Source organism: Penaeus monodon, chromosome 29 (genome assembly GCF_015228065.2).
Source record: "Penaeus monodon isolate SGIC_2016 chromosome 29, NSTDA_Pmon_1, whole genome shotgun sequence".
Classification (NCBI taxonomy): domain Eukaryota; kingdom Metazoa; phylum Arthropoda; class Malacostraca; order Decapoda; family Penaeidae; genus Penaeus; species Penaeus monodon.
In genome coordinates, this window is record NC_051414.1 from 30,399,183 (window position 1) to 30,399,590 (window position 408).

Here is a 408-nt window from a genome sequence, read left to right on the forward strand (position 1 = left end):
ATGCTTTAATGTATCCTCATTAAAATTAACACAACCATATGTTATTTCATGAAGCACGAAAAAAAACAATACTTGTATGCTCAAAAGCTTTTTACATATTCCTATCTACAGGCCTGAATTTAAACATGAACATTATGTTAATCAAAACATTACCTTCCTCCTACAGTTACTGCCCCTCTCTCTATTTCTCCAACGGCATTCTCGATGTGAACAATGCAACAGTAATACTTTTACCTAGCCTGAAGCCACACTTTTGGTCACTGATCACTACCTCGTTTCTAAACCTAGCTGCCTGAGTTCTTTCCTAAAGCTTCATACTATGTGGATAATAAGCTTTGTGGCTTTATTTAACTCTGTACATCGCCTTTGTTCTAGAAATCGGTACCAGAACACTTTTCTTCCGTCCGT